We start from the raw sequence: 19,253 nt of genomic DNA, 5'->3' as shown, positions 1-19,253 counted from the left end.
CCTGTGGCCGCCGCCCCTCCCCTAGGAAACCCTAGGGTGCCTCCTCCACGCCCCTTCCCCCTATATATAGTGAGGGAGAGAGAGGGCAGCCACACCCCTTGCCTGGCGCAGCCCTCTCCTCCTCCAACTCCTCCTCCTCCGTAGTGCTTAGCGAAGCTCTGCCGGAGAACCACGAGCTACATCGCCACCACGCCGTCGTGCTGCTGGAGTTCTCCCTCAACTTCTCCTCTCCCCTTGCTGGATCAAGAAGGAGGAGACGTCCCCGTGCTGTACGCGTGTTGAACGCGGAGGCGCCGTCCGTTCGGCGCTAGATCGGATCTTCCGCGATTTGAATCGCCGCGAGTACGACTCCATCAACCGTGTTCTTGTAATGCTTCCGCTTAGCGATCTTCAAGGGTATGAAGATGCACTCCCTCTCTCTCGTTGCTAGCATCTCCTAGATTGATCTTTGTGACACGTAGGAAAATTTTGAATTATGACTACGTTCCCCAACACTGCATGGGTCAATCACAACAGGTGTTTTGTAAAAAAAAAATGTATTTTGATGTTCCGTGCAATGCATGGGCATCTTGCTAGTCTTATCAAAATTTACAGTACGATGGGTGTAAGGCATATGTCAAATATAATTTTTTTTGAAACATATGTCAGATATAGTTAGTGTTGCAGCGTACAAACAATTAGCTAGTGGTGTAATTTTACAACATGTCAATCTAGGACTGCCTATACATGGAAGGTACCCTAGCATGATTAGGGGATAAATATAAGAACTTGCCGGCGATGTATGAGCTACACTTCGTCGTGCCCATGGCAGGCGCGATTCTCTGCACCTTGAACACACGGCATGACGCGGCCATGCACTACCAGAAAAACTTCGTTTAAATGCCGCTATGCCGACGGCCCAGGGCAGGCCGTAGGCGTAGAAAAGCCGTTGGCATAAATACATATATGCCGACGGGGCCGTCGGCATATACGAGGCCCTCGGGACCGCTCGAGGTACGCCTACGGGGCCCGTCGGCATAGGAGCGGCCGTCGGCATAGCCCTTGCCGTCAGCGCTGACCGTTTGACGACGTTGAGCCTACGCCGACGGGTGGTAACGGCGGCCGTCGGCATACCCGTGCCAGCCCTATGACGACAGCTATGCCGTCGGCATAGACCTGGCCCATACCCCTCTGCCACGTCATCGATCCGTGTGCTATGCCACGTCATCGATCCGTGGGACTGCACCTCCATGTGTGCACAGATATGCCGACGGCCTCGCCATCGGCATACATTTTTTTAGTTTTATTTTAAATTTCGCTCTATACTACCTATGGCAAATATATGCCTACGGTGTAGCCGTCGGCATAGGCCCCTCTGCCACGTCATTGATCCGTGCGCCATGCCACGTCATCGATCCGTGGGACTGCACCTCCGTGTGTGCACAGGTATGCCGACGGCCTCGCCGTCGCATACTTTTTTTAATTTTTACTTTATTTTCTCATTTTTACTTTATTTTAGTTTTTGTTTTTGCATAAGATAATTATGCCTTATCTAAAAAAACATACCCTGATTGTATATCGATTGCCCCCCGTTACGAACGTCGCTATCGCCGTGTCACGGAGGGGGGAAACGGTCGACATGGAGGGAATTCTAGTTGGTGGGGGGATTCGGGGTGTAGCTATGTCACCGAAACATCGCACGGGTCCCGATGCATATGTGAAAGTGTTTAGGCATGCGTAGACGCCCGTCTTGGGGCTCCGCGGTGTGCCCCCTGCACGCAAGGCAGTGCCGCCGTCACTTGGATGGGGGCACACCCCGGAGACGCGTGCCGCCTCTTGGGACATGCCACCACACCACCCCGCATGTATGAGGGCCCGGTGCGACGCTCGGGTGGCATTGCTACCCCCCAGGGCCCCCGTCCCGCCTAACCCTGTAGTGTTTGACCACGGGGTCTAGCCCTTTGACTTTGCACGGACGGGCTTTGAGCAGTGGACCTATCCACCCGGTTGTGGTAGGTCAGCCCATAGGAACACTTTGGAGCAACATCCGGGCCAGACCCACGGCAAGATCCCCTCCGTGTAGACCCGACGCGCCAGTTTCCCCCCTCCAGGTGCCGGCGGCGGCGCTGTCCGTGAGGGGGCACACCCCGGAGACGCGTGCCGCCTCTTCGGACATGCCACCACACCACCCCGCATGTATGAGGGCCCGGTGCGACGCTCGGGTGGCATTGCTACCCCCCCAGGGCCCCCGTCCCGCCTAACCCTGTAGCGTTTGACCACGGGATCTAGCCCTTTGACTTTGCACGGACGGGCTTTGAGCAGTGGACCTATCCACCCGGTTGTGGTAGGTCAGTCCATAGGAGCATTTTGAGCAACATCCGGGCCAGACCCACGGCAAGATCCCCTCCGTGTAGACCCGACGCGTCCGTTTCCCCCTCCAGGTGCCCGCGGCGCCGCCGTCCGTGAGGGGGGGCACACCCCGGAGACGCGTGCCGCCTCTTGGGACATGCCACCACACCACCCCGCATGTATGAGGGCCCGGTGCGACGCTCGGGTGGCATTGCTACCCCGCAGGGCCCCCGTCCCGCCTAACCCTGTAGCGTTTGACCACGGGGTCTAGCCCTTTGACTTTGCACGGACGGGCTTTGAGCAGTGGACCTATCCAGCCGGTTGTGGTAGGTCAGCCCATAGGAACACTTTGGAGCAACATCCGGGCCAGACCCACGGCAAGATCCCCTCCGTGTAGACCCGACGCGCCCGTTTCCCCCCTCCAGGTGCCGGCGGCGGCGCCGTCCGTGAGGGGGGGGGGCACACCCCGGAGACGCGTGCCGCCTCTTGGGTATCATCATGTAATAATTGAATTGATTAAAAACTCCGGTATTCATCATTGAAAATGTACAATTGATGTGAACCTTTTAGTGCTCGGGCACCGGGCCGGCTGCCCGAGCACTGCAAAGTTCACAGCAATTGTCCATTTTCTTCATATAAGTTTAATGAATACCGGAGCTTATAACGTATGGATTAGTGAACTATTTAAACAGGTCAAATTGCTTTTCCCTCGGCGAGGTGGGACTATTTTTTCAAAAAAAAGTAGTTGCCAACTATGCCGACGGCATAGGCCTCCCATCTATGCCGACGGCCGGGCCGTCGGCATACGTCCACGTTATCCACTCCCCCCGGGCTGCTGACATGTGGGCCGAGCCTATGCCGACGGCCATGCCGTCGGCATAGGGCCAACCTTATCCCCTCGCGCGGCCACCCTCCTCCTCTCCACTCATTTCTCTCCCTCTCACCGCACCCGACCCCGACCCCAACCGCCGCCGCCCACCTCCGCCGCGCCCGCCCTGAGCACGCCACCGCCCGCGCCGCCTCGAGCACGCCGCCGCCCGCGCCTCCCCGCTCCCACCCGCGCCGCCCCACCTCGAGCCCGCCGCCGCCCGCGCCTCCCGGCCCCGACCCCGAGCCACCCCGCCCCGACCCCGGGCCGGCCGCCCCGCCCCGACTCCGTGATGCCCCGCGCCGGCCCCGCGCCGGCCGCCCCGCCCCGCCCCCTCCGGCCTCCCTGCCCCGACCCCGCGCCGCTCCACCCCGACCCCCTTCGGCCGCCCCGCCCCGACCCCCTCTGGCCTCCCCAGGCGACCGCGGCGCCGGCCCTCCGCCGCCTGCTCCGGACCTCCATCGCCCGTGCCTGCCCTCCCCCCCCACCCGAGCCGGCCCTCCCCCATGGTGAGCTCCCTCCCTCCCTCTCTGTAGCAATTTTTTTTTGTGAATTAAGTTGTTTTTCATAGTTATGTAATTAGATGGATGGTTAGATGGATGGATGCATTATGTATGATGATAGTTAGATGGTAGATGATTTGATGATAGTTAGAAATGTGAGAAATGCAAAAAAATTAGATGATAGATGATGATGTTGATGATGATAGATTATGATGTTAATGATGATAGATGATGATGTTGATGATAGATTTCCATTTTTTTTTTGCGGAAGAGATGATAAATGATGATGATTGTTGGATCATGGTAAATGACGATGATGATGATGGTTTTTTTATGCTTCAATGATTGTTACATGATGATAGATGACGAATATATTGTGATGTACTTAATTATTGTCACGGTGCAGGTTATGTGGTGTTCCATCTCGGTGAAGTGATCGGTGTAGGAGCTGTTGGTCCCCGGTCGTCCGTCAGCTATTCGAATACTTCCTCTACAGCCGAGGGTGAGCTACGAATCATGTGACTAGATTTCATTCTCAAGTCATGTCGCGTAACCTAGGCGTCTCTTGTCTGAAAGGGTTGCATCGATAAATATGCATTCAATTGCATATTTATCACCGCAGCTCTTTCGGATTGTCCAGCGTTTTCCACGGACAGCCCGAGGATGTGTAGATTGGGTATGTTCTCCATGTTCTACCCCGTTCCGAGACAGGATTTCGGCGGCGCCTCCCCATTGTTCTCCAGAGCACATTCTCTCGGCTTTTTGCCGAGACGTGTATCTGGAGAACAGCGGGGAGGTGCTGCCGAAATTTTGTCTCGGAACGGGGTAGAATGGAGAACGTACTCAATCTACACATCCTCGGGTGGGATTAGGACCCATCTTTACCTATTAGAGAAGTAGGTGGATTAAACGCGGTAGAAACTGAAAATTTGATGTGATTAATTTAAATGAATCCTTAATTATGTTGTGTGGCTTGCAAAAAAGCAGAGGATGGCAGATAATCAGTGGATGTACAGTGGTTTTATCCGTCGGAATCGAGTAACATCAGAGTGGATCGCGAAAACCGATGTCTATTTGAAGGAGATATTCCGTCGTCCAATGAGAATTATCCCACCATGCCCCTGTGCGAGATGTGCCAGACGAGGCTATGTCCCCGAGCATGTCTGGCGAGTGCTTGCCGAGCTAAGCCATTTCTTCCGCACGCTCTGTGCTAAAGAAGTAAGTAAATACGTGATTGAAAAATTGCATAAGAAGGCACCGGAGTTGATAGTCAAGCTAGAGAAGATCTTTCCGCCAGGCTTCTTTACACCGATGACACATCTCATTCTGCACCTCGCGAACGAGGTATTGTTGGGGGGCCTGTGCAGAATCGCTGGCAGTACGGCCCTGAGAGACAGAACAAGCATCTCCGACAGAAATGTGGAAACAAAGCTAAGATTGAAGCTTCCATAGCTGAGGCAGTTATCCTAGAGGAGGTGTCAGACCTCAGGACATCATACTATCCAGACCACGTTCCCCATCTGCATAACAAGGTGCCTCGATACAATATAGAAGAGCCGAATTATCAACCCAAGCTCTATCTATTCAACGCGCAAGGTGGGAGGGCTGGGGCCTCGAAACCTTATAACATGCCACGACAAGAGTGGGAGGACCTCATGTTCTATATCTTGCACAACATCAGGGAAGTTGAGGAAGTGTGGATGAGGTAATACCACTACACCATTCCTTTATGTCTTCCACATCATCATGTTTTATGTTCACTTAGTCCCGGTTTAACACCGGTTTTCTTTTTTTTAGTGATTTCGTTCAAGAGGAATGGACGGGAATGAATCCTCCTACTGAGGTGGAGGCACTTACTCTTCTCCGTCATGGAAACCCTGGACGTAAAAATTTTGTTGCTTGGTTCATGGAGAAAGTAATTGTCCACACTCCCCTATTAAATACCTAGTTCAACATTTATTAGTTAACTAATGCACGCAACAATTTCAATTATACTTGTAGGGAAAAGATCCGAACATATCTATGGATGATGAATTGAGATGGGTTTCCATGGGTTTTGACCCTGCCGTCATGACATGTAAAAAGTATGATGTGAATGGGTCTCGCTTCCATACAGAGGATCACCAGAACAGCCGGCCTGATCCCAAAACTATAAATACCGGAGTGTACACCCTCGGTCAAAATTCAGTAGACTACTACGGAAGGGTACAAAATATATACGAGATTAAATTCCACCAGGGGCGCGAGACCCTAAGTCTGCCTGTGTTCAAATGTCGATGGTTCGATCCGCGGGAGGGGGTAAAACATACGCCTTCCATTGGTTTGGTCGAAGTTAAACCATCAATCGTCTATGCCGGAGCCGATCTCTTCATTGCGGCTACCCAAGCTACACAAGTATATTATCTGCCTTACCCATGCCAGAAAGAGTACCTAAAGGGTTGGGAAGTTGTGTTCAAGGTGTCGCCACATGGTAAGCTACCGAACCCGAATGAAGACGATTACTACAACATTAACCCCATGACATACGAGGGAGTGTTCTATCAAGAGCAACCTGATGATGATGATGTGGTTAGAAACGATGACGCTAGACCATTGGGTGATGATGATGTGGATCCAAACGATGACGCTAGACCATTGGGTGATGATGATGATGTGGTTAGAAACGATGACGCTAGACCATTGGGAATGATGGTGAGACCATTGTCAATGAAAATGACATACTTATGCTAGAAAAGTTAAACTTAGACGCTGACAACGAGGAAGCGCCTCCACCTCCGTCAGACAACGAAGATGATATGATTGATAGTGATGATGAGACGGACCGAGAAAGAGGTTACAACAGTGATGATTCATATGGTTTCTAGCAGATGTACGTGTCAAGTCTTTTTTTCTATAGTTTAGGAATATGCCTTTTATGCCTTTTTATTAATGTGTTTATTTTCATGCCTTTTCCTTCATTTCATTAATTTACTAATTGCTTATTCTCTTTTCAATGCAGGTTCGTGGAACATGGGCAAGGGGAAGGCCGACGGCGTGGGTTTCCTACGCAAGGTCGTTGGCCTGCCTAGTCGGAGTGGTCGAGCACGTAATCCTCCCCCCGGCTACTTGACGATGACTCCTCACAGGGAGGTCGAGGGAGAGGTTCCCCTAGAGGAGGAGGGGCCGGGGGGAGAGCCCCTAGAGGGCGAGGTGGGGGGAGAGCCACTACAGGGGGTCGCGGCCAGAAAGAGCGCACCCTCACCGACTTAGGGGTGTTGTCTTCGAGGCCATCCTCTAGTGAGGTACCCTCCTCTAGTGAGGTACCCTCCTCTGGTGAAGAGGAGGAGGAGGACGAGGCAGGCGAGGAGGAGGAGGTTCGGGATGGGGCCGAGGAGGAGGTGGAGGAGGAGGACGAGGAGGAGGAGGATGAGGAGGAGGTTGGGGAGGGGAAGGCAGGCGAGGAGGAGGGTGGTGGCGGGGATGATGGTGCTGGCGGGGAGGGGGTTGACAACAAGGGGTGGCTGCGTGGTAACGCAAAGCTACCAAAGCAGGTTCCTGCTATTGAGGAGCAGAAGTGGCTCATTGAGCCCACGGGGAAAGAGTAAGTGCCACTTTATAATAATTTCATTATTTTGCTTGTCACATGCTCATTCCGGTTGTTATTTATTTTGCTTGTCACATGCTAATAGTTCATTCTTTTGCAGCAACTGGATATATTCTAAAGGGGTCCGTATTCCCAACGGCCTCATCACCGTCCTGCTGAAGTTACACTGGCCGGGGTTGTACTGTCCGGATCCAGTCAGGCACCCGGACCATCGGGTCTTGGCCACGAGCTGGGAGCACTGGGAAGCGGCCCTCCACGCGGAGCATGGGACCCATGCCAAGGCCGTGATCACCACTTTCTGGGTGAGTTCTCTTCAGAAGCACAAGTCCATTCTAGTTTCATGAATGATTTAACTCATGGCTTCTTCCATTCTTGTTTCGTGCATGATTGTAGAAATTCCATCGAGTTCTCCCGGAGCACAGGGGCAGAGCGGACCAGATCGTGCTACGCCAATGCAAGAAGAAGGCCCGCCAGATGCAGTACGAGGTGCGCTATGTGGCCATCTCGACATACTACCACGACTATCTTGGTGTGAAGATGACCAAGGAAGAAGCGCGGAGGATGGCCATTACCTTGGAGAGGGACGAGTTCTTGGCGGTAAGTATAAAAGATTTTTCATTATGCTTTCATTACCTTGTGGTACATTTCACCGTTTCGTGTTGACATGTATTATGTAGGTGTGTCCAAACTGGTGTTATGGAAAAGACGAGTCCTGGGCGGCATTGGTGGATCTTTGGTGTGATGAGGCTGGAGCCTGGGCGGCTATGAGAGTCAAAAACAAGGCTAACCGAGGGAAGGAGGGAGTACATGCTCAGGGAAACCGAAACCACTATCTCCACAAGGCAGTTAATGTATGACTAGCTAACCCCATTAAACATTCTTCTTCTTCTATTTACCATCACTTTCTTATGTATGACTAACCTCTGTTTGGTGGTGCAGGAGGACAAACTGAAGCGGCCGCTCTCACACATGCAGGCGTGGGAGATCGCCCATACGCGGAAGGACCCCAAGCCTGGCGAGCCCAAGTACTACGGCAAGAAGACCGCGGGGAGGAAGAAGGCCTACTCCGAAGGGTATCTGGCGTTACATCCTGACACAGCTGACCCCATTGCGGCGGCTCTGGACGAAAGGGTGGTGGTGGGCATGGGGCCGAAGGAGCACGGTCGGGAGGCGGTTCTCGATGCTGTGATCACTCCGTCTATCTCCTACACACAGCTCCGTCGGATCGACCCGACCCTGAGCCAGCGCACGAGCACGCGCATGAGCAGTGCACCGTCACTGTCCCTCTTTCAGGAGCAGCAAACTGTAAGTATTTTCCCTTTTATCTTCATTGTTCCCTTTATTTTCCGCATTTAGTAGTTTTATGAGTCTCATCATGTCATACTGTAGGCCTACATGGAGTACACACGCCAGGAGACCATGGCGTGGCACGACCGCCTGCATGCATACCATCAGCAGAGGGATCGCGAGATGCAGCACGCTTTTCAGGAAATGGCGGCCGGCAGGTGTCCTCAATGGCCATCAGCAGAGGGTCCTCCAGCACAACCAGCGCTGCTGACCTTTGAGGAGTTTGTGGCACATTCCGCTGGCCCCTCGCCGGTTAGTTCAATCCCCAATCAATTCACCCAAAGCATGTCATGCCTTTCAACACACTCTTATATCCCGTTAATATATCTTTTCAACATCCAGGGAACAGGTGCATCTACCGTTGGCGGTGGTCTTCGCAACACTCCCGAGACACGGAGCCCGACCACTCCGATCCACGGAGACGGAGGCGCAGGCGGTCTTGGCGGTAGCGCTGCCGCTAGCAGTGACGGCCTGGGCTTCGGCGGTCTTGGCGGTGACGACCTCCGCGGTGCTCGACGTCCTGGCGCTTAAGCCTTTCTCGATGCTATGATACTTGCTTGTTCTCGATGCTATGATACTTGTATGCTTGTGATGATACTTATCTTATTGTTGTTTGTGAGATTTTTATATACTTATATGTGTGATGCTTTGCGGTGATGATACTTATATGTGTGATGCTTTGCGATGCTTCTTAGCGATGCCAATTTGTTGTGTGATGTTGTGTATATGATGTTTGTTCTATATGCTGTTTGTTATATATTCAAATGAATTGAGCTGAAAAGAAACAGAAAAAAGAAAAAAAAACTGGACAGAATCTATGCCGACGGCCCCACCGTCGGCATAGGCCTGGCGTGAGCTCCCAGTGGACGGCACGTGGAAACTATGCCGACGGCTAGGCCGTCGGCATAGACCTGGCCGTCGGCATAGGCCTAGCGTGAGCTCCCAGTGGCCGATACGTGGCACGTCTATGCCGACGGCCTGGCCGTCGGCATAGACCTGCCCCAGGAGCGCCCAGTATCTGACACGTGGCGTGCCTATGCCGCATAGACGCGCCCATGCTGAACGGCGTCTCGCCACGTGGCGAGAAGCCATTGGGCAGCACTTGACGGCGGCCGCCGTTAGGCGATGACGTTGCCGACGGCCAGGGCCGTCGGCATAGATGTACGGCCACCGTCGGCATAGGGTCTATGCCGACGGCTTTTCTATGCCGACGGTCATCCTGGCTACGCCGACGGATATGTTGCCGACGGCCCTATGCCGACGGGTGCCGTCGGCATAGGCCTGACCCGACGGCTAGTCATGGCTATGCCGACGGCCCTGGCCGTCGGCATAGGGTGCGATTCCGGTAGTGATGGTGTCCGCGTTGCTGAAGCACTCTGGTGCCAAGGTGTTGTTTGTCGAGTCATGCCTCCTTGGAGTTGGGAGAGCCGCCTTGAATAACCTCGCCGGCGACGAGTCTATTGCCACGGGGCTTCCGGTTCTCATAACCATCTCAGACGACACCGAGTCCATCGTCTCTGACTATACAGACTATGAGAGTCTCATCAGAGAAGCACCTTCGCGGCTCAACATCCGTTGTCCGCTGAATGAGTTGGACCCCATCGTGTTAAATTACACCTCTGGCACGACTGCGAGGCCCAAGGGCGTCTACAGCCACCGGGGCGCGCACCTCAACACTATTGCAACGGCTCTCACGTAAAACATCATTGTCATGCTGACTTACTTGTGGACCGTGCCGATGTTTCGCGCCAACGGGTGGAACCTATCATGGGGCATCGCCATGCAGGGCGGCACCAACGCCTGCTTGCGCCGCTTCACGACAAAGGTCATCTTTGATAAGATCTCACAACACAAGGTGACGCACATGGGCGGCGCACCCACGGTTCTCAACATGATCGTTAACGCACCAACTGGTGACCGAAAGCCACTGCCAGTGATGGTACATATCATGACCGCCGGCGCCGCACCGCCGCCTGACATCTTGTCCGGGATGGAGGAGCTTGGATTCATAGTATACCAAATGTATGGTCTTACTGAGACTACCAGCCCGGCCACCATCAACACGTGGATGCCAGAGTGGTACACGTTGCCGACCGAGGAGCGCTCACGGCTCATGGCACGACAGGGGTTTCATCATCACATCGGTATACAGGACATTGACGTCAAGAATCCAACAACCATGGAGAGCCTACCACATGATGGCCAAACTATCGGGGAGGTGATGTTTCGAGGTAACACCTGGGTACTACAAGGACATCAATGCAACCAAGGAGGCAATGGCCCAAGGGTGGTTGCACACGGGCGATCTTGCTGTGAGTCACCCGGATGGGTACATCCAGCTCAAGGACAGGGCCAAGGACATCGTCATATCGTGCGGTGAGAACATAAGCTCGATTGAGGTGGAGGCGGTGATCTTTAGCCACCCGGCAGTGCTCGAGGCAGCGGTCGTGGCAAGGCCAGATGACCACTGGGGTGATACACCTTGTGCGTTCGTCAAGTTAAAGACTAACGTCGATGCAACAGAAATAGAGATTATAAACTTCTGTTGGGATAAGGTGCCACATTACATGGCACCGAAGAAAGTGGTCTTCGCTGACTTGCCCAAGAATTCGACGGGGAAGACTCAAAAGTTTATTCTCCGTCAGAAGGCTCGATCGGGCTATGGGCAGCCTCGGGAAGACCTAAAATAGCGCGCGTGAGATCATTTGTCTCGGTCAAAATATGGTATTGTATTGTATGGGGTGACTATAGCTTTGAAACACAAGTAGATGACAATGAGAGCACTATTTGGTTGTTATATTTGTTTACCAATATTTAGTTGTTAACCTTCATTTTACAATGATGGTCGATTTTGTGCATCACGAGGCGGAGACCAGGTGCATGTTGTGTCATTATACATAATTATATCCCAAATATTCATACTGAGTGCCTATTTCTTAGCGACTGGGACATTTTTTGAGCAAAACATGGGGGGGGGGGGGGGGGGGGTATATTATTTTCATTTTGTGAAATGGTATGCTCCTTTAGATAGTTGCACATTTCAAAACTTAAAGTTTGTCCATTTCAGTTATTGCCTTTTTTTATTTGAAAAGCAGACCATCCCATTTCCATTAATTTAACACAATGGAAATACACATTTCAAAATAGAATAACCAAAATAAGGGGAAAGGTAGAGAACAAGTTCAGGCACTATCAAACTACCCATTGCGTGCACCTATGATCGCTACACTCACCATCCGACTAAAAAACTATTGTCTTTGTAACATGCAATTCGACTGATTGAGAAATAAATCACTGCACGTGTTCCTATGACTTCCTAGAAACAATGTGATCAAACTATCTATCTTCGACAACGAACAAACACAAAGCTATTTTGATTAGAGTAGACTATGCATTGCATGACGGAGTCAACTCTAACACCTACACAGTCACTTTGATGTCGACATATGGGTACCATAGGACACGCCGGCCATCTCCCACCCGACGATGCCCAAGGCAGCGGTCGTGGCGAGGCCAAACAGCCACCAGGATGAGATGCGATGCACGTTTGTCAAGTTGAAGATTTTCATCGGCAGCGATCCGACAAACTAAACCGAACTGAACCGATTTTGGCCGTTAGTATGTGGCTATCGATTCAGTATGTATGATAGACTGTAAGATAGAGCAACTAATTCATCATCCAATGATACATCATATCGACCTGTTTCAATGGTGTGTTGATACAGTTGGTGCCTGACATAATTTTCTCTCGATGACTCTCTCTGGATAGGTTTAGGTTTCTCTCTCGATCAACTAGATCGATCTCGCAGGAAAGCTAGACGTACGAGAGGAAGGGCTCTCATGACCATGTAAGATTTAATAGAAAGCGTTGAACCCTTTGCTCGGGCCGCATGTGTATATATAGAAGAGTTGCCGTGGCTTACAAGGTTTTGGAATATCGCTAAGATGCTTTCAGATTACATCGAGAGAGATACAACTTGGAGGAGAAGAACAGAACAGAAGAAGAGATAGAAACAGTTTAAACATATCTCTACTACCTCTACGTATCCTATTCTAACACTCCGTGGATTACTCCGCCACCACCGCACCATCAGCGGCATCGGATCAATGCAGATGACCCGCCACTATTATTCTACTTGCAGCTGGGGTTATTATAATCCAAGCCCAAATTTTGCCCGAGCGCGCGCGTCTACTTTATCATCCACGCCATGGCGCCCGTTCGCTTCTCCTCCCACTGGCGTCGTGTCTCTGTCCTTCTTCTCCAGCCTGGTAGGGAGGGAGTACCTGAGCCCCGTCTACCTTTATATTTGTTTCTTATCCAATCTTGTGAACACATCAAGGCCTCTAAGATTTTGGGGGTAAGATGACTACGGTGGTAAAAAAATAATGTAATTTCGCAGGTATTGCCGGGTTTCGGGTTCGGGGACTACCGAAACGGGTGTAAACCCATGAAACGTGTCGGGTTGTATAACGTGCCCAACAACAGCCCCGCGGGGATGAAAAGATGCCCATCCCCGTCCCCTAATAGGGTAAAAACCCACGGGGACACGGGTTTCGGGGCCCCATTGCCATCTTGACCTGAGAAGGCTTAATTATTTCTAGTACGAATTGCCTGTTTGCATGATAGAGCGGAACTGGCGCTACTGTTTGCACTGGTGAGGAACAGCGGCATCGATCACATCGTAGCGAAATCATGCAAGGACACACTATTCGTGCAAATCAGAGACTGCTCTACTTTTTATTTTATTAAAAAAAAGTCGTGCAAATCGTGGCCTTTGATATCCTTGTCGGCTCAATGCTGGCCCGTCCATCGTGTAGTCCATGGGCCCTATCGATTATGAACAGCGGACGAATCACGAGTGCCGCGTGCTAATCGTGTCATCCATGTGCAGGCTGTTCTCAGCCCGAACGTGGCGGCGATGTACGAGCTACACTTCGCCGTGCCCATGGCCAGCGCCGTCCTCTGCACGCTTAACACGCGGCACGACGCGGCCATGGTGTCCACCCTGCTGAAGCACTCCGATGCCAAGGTGTTCCTCGTTGAGTCGAGCCTTCTCGGAATCGGGAGAGACGCGCTGCATCGTCTCGCCGACCCTAGGTCCGGCGCCGCCAGCATTCCAGTCCTCGTAACCATCTCTGACGACACCGACTCCATCGACCCTGACGTCTGCGAAAATGAGTATGAGGCTCTCATCAAGAGTACCCCTTGGCATTTCGACATCCGCTGGCCGGCGAATGAGTTGGACCCCATCACGCTCAACTACACGTCTGGCACGACGTCGCGGCCCAAGGGTGTGCTCTACAACCACCGGGGCGTGTACCTGAACACCATCGCCACGGTCCTCGGTTACGACATCACTCCGATGCCGACGTACCTGTGGACTGTGCCCAACGGCTGGAGCCTGACGTGGGTTGTCGCCATGCAGGGTGGCACCAACATCTGTCTCCGCCACTTCACGACGAGGGTCATCTTCGACAGCATCGCACGACATGGAGGGACACACATGGGCGGTGCACCTACGGTTCTCAACATGACCGTTAATGCGCCCGCCGTAGATCGAAGGCCACCGTCGACCGAGACGGTGGTGCGTGTCATGACGGGCGGCGCGCCGCCACCGCCCCGCGTCCTGGCTGGAATGGAGGAGCTTGGTTTCGTGGTATATCATATATACGGCCTCACGGAGACGCACGGTGCAGCCACTGTGTGCACTTTGACGCCGGAGTGGGATGCGCTGCCGGTGGAGGAGCGCGCGCGGCTCAAGGCGCGACAGGGGTTCCATCACATAGCGATGGAGGATGCCGATGTCAAGGACCCAACCACCATGGAGAGTGTGCCGCACGACGGTAAGACAGTGGGCGAGGTGATGTTCCGTGGCAACACAGTCATGAGTGGGTACTACAAGGATGTTGATGCGACCAAAGAGTCCATGGCGGGAGGGTGGTTGCGCACAGGGGACCTTGCCATCCGGCACCCAGACGGGTACATCCAAGTCAAAGATAGGGCCAAGGACATCATCATATCGGGCGGCGAGAACATCAGCTCGATTGAGGTGGAGTCCATAATCTTTGGCCACCCGGCGGTGCTCGAGGCGGCGGTTGTGGCGAGGCCCGACGACCATTGGGGGGAGACACCATGTGCCTTCGTCAAGCTGAAGGATGGCACAAGTTCCACAGAAACAGAGATCATAGGCTTCTGTCGGGAGAAGCTGCCACACTACATGGTGCCCAAGATAGTGGTATTTGAGGATTTGCCCAAAGCTTCCACCGGGAAGACGCAGAAGTTTGTTCTTCGAGAGAAGGCCGGAGAAAACAGGCCGAAAACAGCAAAGGGCGTGTTTGGTTGCCCGCATCGAGCCCAACCAGTCCCGCGCGGAAAGGGAGAGGCCTGTTTGGTTGCCTGGTTTTTCTGTTGGGCCTGCATCGCACGCTTCTCAAAACAGCCCAGAGCCTGGCTCGCTGGAAACGCTCGGATCGGCAGTTTCTCGCGAGCCAGGCTGAGTGCGGCGCGAGGTCGCACGGGCGGGAGCGAGGCGAGGGCGAGGGGGGATGGCGGGAGATGAAATCTGGCGCGCCGTCCCGGCGCCAAATTAGCCTCACCCCCCTTTCACTCGCTCACCCATAGCCACTGCCCCCCTTTCTTTCCTACTGCCTCACCACCGGCGGCGGCTGCGATTTCAGATCTGCGCTATAGGCGGCGGCGGAAGAGGCGGCGGCGTTTGCGGCGGATCTGGTGCTCCCCTTGTTGTTGGCCACCATCTAGTCAATCTAGTCTGTGCCATGGCTCCCCCTACGCTGTCCTCGTCTCCGATGCCGCTAAGCAGCACCCCATCCCCCCTTTGTTAGCTCAGTGGTTAGGCCGTTAAGCTAGGTGTAGGATCGATTTTCCACTGAACGAACCGTCGATGTCGACTAGGGTATGGACGCACGGATGAACGGATGAGGCTGATAATCCAGGCAGCAGCACTGATTAGTGTGATTCAGGCATGGGTCATGTTCATGCACCAGAGAGCTGTTCGTCGTGCTGGGAGACCTTTGATCCGCTATGGTCCATTGTTTCCCCGGGAACAGGGGAAGGATCCAAAATCTGAACTACATCTACAACTGCAATGACAGTGAGGCTCTGTGGATGCTTAGAATGAAAAGAGCACCATTTGCCAGGCTTGTCGAGACCTTCAGGAGCAGGGGGCTGCTACAAGATAGCATCAACACCAGTGTCGAAGAGCAAGTGGCCATGTTCCTCCATGTTGTTGGCCATAACCAGAGGTTCAGGGTCATTCACGACACGTTCAGGAGATCAATGAAGACCATCTCTAGGTACTTCAAGCAAGTGCTTTATGCTATTGGGGAGCTTAGAGGAGAGATGACCAGGAGACCATCTGGTCAGACTCCACCCAAGATTCGCGGAAGCCCAAGATGGTATCCACACTTCAAGGTGAGCATTGACAATATACACTTTTCATGGCTTGATATGCTTGTATTGTTCAAGTTGAGCACTAACACAGGCTTGTGATGCCATTTTCAGGATTGCATTGGGGCAATAGATGGTACTCATGTCACTGCCAGAGTTCCTAGGTCACAGTCTGCAGCATACAGGGGGAGGAAGCACTACACAAGCCAGAATGTGCTTGCTGCTGTTGACTTTGATCTAAAGTTCACATATGTGATGGCTGGCTGGGAGGGGTCAACGCATGATGCTAACATTCTCACTGACAGCATGAGTCGACCTGATGGGATCAACATCCCCGACGGCAAGTTCTACCTTGGAGATGCTGGCTATGCATGTCGGCCGGGTATTCTTCCACCCTTCAGGAAAACAAGGTACCATCTCAACGAGTTCTCTGGTAGGAACTATCCTAGGACTGCACAGGAGCTGTTTAATCTCAGACACTCCAGCCTTAGAGTAACCGTTGAGAGGGCATTTGGAGCTCTGAAGAATAGGTTTAAGATCCTGGATCAGAAGCCATTCCACCCATACTCCACTCAGGTTAAGCTAGTTCTTGCTTGTTGCATTCTGCATAACTGGATCCTCTAGTGGGGCTTTGATGAACACGTGCCTGAGGAGGAAGATGTGGAGCCTGACGATGTTGTTAGCTCCGGCCATGGTGTGGAGGCATTTGACAATGATGCTTGGAAGAACAAAAGGTTGGAGTGGGCAGAGGCGATGTGGCTTAACAAAGGTCAGTGCAGGATTTGAAGAAGATGGAAGAAGAACAAGAAGCAGCAGCAGCAATAGCAGAAGCAGCAGCAGAAGCAGAAGCAAAAGCAGAAGAAGAGAGGAAGATGAAGATCTGGTAGCACCGATGAACTATCCCCTATTTAGCCAATGGCTCTTAATAATTTGAACTGTCATTTGATAGTAGTTAGGATGAACTGTCATTTGTTTAAGTAGATGGTGCCACATGTTCAGATTCTGTGTGGTAAGCTCACCACTACTTAGAAGTGGTGACAACACCTTATGCAGGTTGCAACCAAACACCATGTCATATGTGCGCCTAAGAGCATGTCTAACAGAGCCCTAAAAAACTCAACCTTCAAAATCAGTTTGAGGGCTGAGAAAATGTCGTTTTGAAGGCCGAAAATCCCTGGCGCAGATCAGTGCCCTCAAACCAACCCTCAAAATAGAATATTCTGTTTTGAGGGTTGGTTTGAATATTCTGTTTTGAGGGTTGGTTTGAGGGCATTGATCTGTGCCCCGGCCTTCAAACCCTCAAAACTGGACAGCAACATAAATCACTTCAAATTTGCAAATGATCATCATCACAAACATGAAACAAACTTGCAAATCATCATCATGACATATTAAATCCCATGGACATCATAGCAAAATATACAACGTGCAAATGATCATCATCACATAGTCATCGGAGACATCATTTGCAAAACATAAAACATACGAACAACTTCAAGCACCGGTGAAGTTGTCCACACTTCCATCGCCTCCACCACTCATCGGAGACTCACCTCGGAGAGTAGACAACGCACCACCACCACCACCATGCAGTAGCCTCTTCCTCTCGGCGATGTTCTCCTTGTACTCCTTCCACCACGCCAATTGCTCTTCATCCATGTCCTTTCTAGACATCATCATGTGCTCCTTCTCCTCGGCCATGAGCTCCTTCCATGCTTTTGCTTCCTTGAGCTTGATCATCCTCTCCTCCATGTCGGCCTTGCGCTTGGCATCTTCTCGCCTTGCTTCCAGTTGTGCAAGTTTCACCTCTTTCTTTCTCTCGGTGATAATAAGCTTTGCCTCCAATGCCTTCGCCGCCAATGCCTCCTTTGACTTGATCATTTGATCAAGCTTTTCCTTCAAGCTTGATGCCTCCGCTTCCATCTTCATCCTCTATTTTGCCTTCTTGTTTCCCCCGGGCTTGTCATGGTTTCTTCCTTCATCATCACTATCATCCATTTTGAGCATATCCGATTTTTTCGGTGCACTCTCTTGATCCCTCAATTTCCATTTGTCAAGATGTTGGAGCAATGCCCAACAATGCATGAATGGGAAGGATTTGCCCTTGGAACCGGCCATGTCCTTGTACCTCAAGTCGGCATATTTCTCCTAAGACATATCTGAAGGAAATATGCCCTAGAGGCAATAATAAAGTTATTATTTATTTCCTTATATCATGATAAATGTTTATTATTCATGCTAGAATTGTATTAATTGGAAACATAATACTTGTGTGAATACATAGACAAACAAAGTGTCACTAGTATGCCTCTACTTGACTAGCTCGTTGATCAAAGATGGTTATGTTTCCTAGCCATAGACATGAGTTGTCATTTGATTAACGGGATCACATCATTAGGAGAATGATGTGATTGACTTGACCCATTCCGTTAGCTTAGCACTCGATCGTTTAGTATGTTATTGTTGCTTTCTTCATGACTTATACATGTTCCTATGACTATGAGATTATGCAACTCCCGTTTACCGGCGGAACACTTTGTGTGCTACCAAACGTCACAACGTAACTGGGTGATTATAAAGGTGCTCTACAGGTGTCTCCAAAGGTACTTGTTGGGTTGGCGTATTTCGAGATTAGGATTTGTCACTCCGATTGTCGGAGAGGTATCTCTGGGCCCTCTCGGTAATGCACATCACTTAAGCCTTGCAAGCATTGCAACTAATGAGTTAGTTGTGGGATGATGTATTACGGAACGAGTAAAGAGACTTGCCAGTAACGAGATTGAACTAGGTATTGAGATATCGACGATCGAATCTCGGGCAAGTAACATACCGATGACAAAGGGAACAACGTATGTTGTTATGCGGTCTGACCGATAAAGATCTTTGTAGAATATGTGGGAGCCAATATGAGCATCCAGGTTCCGCTATTGGTTATTGACCGGAGACGTGTCTCGGTCATGTCTACATAGTTCTCGAACTCATAGGGTCCGCATGCTTAACGTTTCGATGACAGTTATATTATGAGTTTATATGTTTTGATGTACCGAAGGTTGTTCGGAGTCCCGGATGTGATCACGGACATGACGAGGAGTCTCGAAATGGTCGAGACATGAAGATTGATATATTGGATGACTATATTCGGACACCGGAATGGTTCCGGGGGTTATCAGATATATACCGGAGTACCGGGGGGGTTACCGGAACCCCCCCGGAGGC

The 19,253-nt window shown here is 51.7% G+C and overlaps 2 pseudogenes; both read left to right on the top strand.

The window, feature by feature from the left end:
- The first annotated feature begins 777 nt into the window (after positions 1–777).
- LOC109759588 (butanoate--CoA ligase AAE1-like) lies at positions 778–11,319 on the top strand (annotated as a pseudogene).
- Positions 11,320–13,518: 2,199 nt separating this feature from the next.
- LOC109759587 (butanoate--CoA ligase AAE1-like) lies at positions 13,519–16,823 on the top strand (annotated as a pseudogene).
- The last annotated feature ends 2,430 nt before the right edge of the window (positions 16,824–19,253 follow it).

This window comes from Aegilops tauschii, chromosome 4 (assembly GCF_002575655.3).
Source record: "Aegilops tauschii subsp. strangulata cultivar AL8/78 chromosome 4, Aet v6.0, whole genome shotgun sequence".
NCBI lineage: Eukaryota > Viridiplantae > Streptophyta > Magnoliopsida > Poales > Poaceae > Aegilops > Aegilops tauschii.
Note: the sequence above shows the minus strand (reverse complement) of the source record. Positions and strands in the feature narration are given on the sequence as shown.